The sequence below is a fragment of the Saccostrea cucullata genome, unplaced genomic scaffold (assembly GCF_032062105.1).
Source record: "Saccostrea cucullata isolate Sc308-1 unplaced genomic scaffold, CSIRO_AGI_Scuc_v1 ctg954, whole genome shotgun sequence".
NCBI lineage: Eukaryota > Metazoa > Mollusca > Bivalvia > Ostreida > Ostreidae > Saccostrea > Saccostrea cuccullata.
In genome coordinates this window covers 142,085-143,085 of record NW_026923524.1, presented here as the reverse complement: position 1 = coordinate 143,085, position 1,001 = coordinate 142,085, and the positions used below count along the sequence as shown (strand labels likewise).

The following is a 1,001-nucleotide window of genomic DNA, read 5'->3' as shown; positions in this document are numbered from 1 at the left end:
TCTCGATTGGAAAAAAAAAACTGAGGTTTGGTATTCTGTGTCCGTGTCCAAAATGTATCTCAAAAGTGATTTATACAAACATATATCCAAGTCACATTTTCAGGGTTGATAGAAGCAAATCAAATTTTCAAGAAGTTCGAGAAATCTACGTGAAACTGTGCATTCTAGCAAACAACTGCAGGTTACATAGTACATCCCATTTGCATCTCATAAGCGTTAGAGTTATAGATCTACATTCCCAGTATTTTCCAGTTATGAGAAAATTTGTAGTATTTTCCGGTACGGAAAATACCGGTATTTACCACTGGAAATTCCCAGTGTCAGTATTTCCCAGCCAACCCTGCTACATGTACAAGTGTACGTAATAATCTTTGCTGATTGATATCCAAAAGGCTTTTTACTTTATTACATTTAAAAGTGTTATTCCCCTTATCAAGTTTTATGTACTACAATCAATTATAGTTGCTTTCGGACCAAGTTTTGAATTTATCTACATTGCAAAACAATCAATTATTTTTATACAATAAAATATATTCCGTACTGACAATGAAAGTAGAATTTTCCTTAGGAATTATTATTTAACATTTAAAAATAATTCTGCACACTTCAATATATAGTTGTTAGGAAGATATTTAAAGACCTAGAGCCACTTTTCGAATTAGCTTTGCGCAGTGGCGGTACCATAGCCAGTGAGGTTCATCCGAGGCGTGGTTATTGCTAGTTGAAAACTATACCCAATACCCCGCGCAGTAGTCTGAAACATGGCCGCTAGCGCAATTTTTGAACGCTCCTACGGGGGCAATGCAAAAACTAAAGTGGAAATAAAGAATGGAGGCGTACAAGGCGAGGACAATCCCCCGCTCTGAAAAAAGACATTTCTCAATTCTAAATGTAGTATTTTTTCAAATTTTTATGGTTTATATCATCTTTTACACATCTAATTCTGTATTTCATTGTTCAAATAATTTATTAATAATTTTATTTTTCACTCATGTTTTAAG

General features: G+C 34.0%; 1 non-coding gene across 1 annotated transcript; it reads left to right on the top strand.

Moving 5' to 3' along the window:
- Positions 1-660: 660 nt before the first annotated feature.
- Positions 661-799, top strand: LOC134264238 (U4 spliceosomal RNA). Its single transcript, XR_009991478.1, has one exon. It is a non-coding gene; the product is annotated as a U4 spliceosomal RNA (small nuclear RNA).
- Positions 800-1,001: the final 202 nt, after the last annotated feature.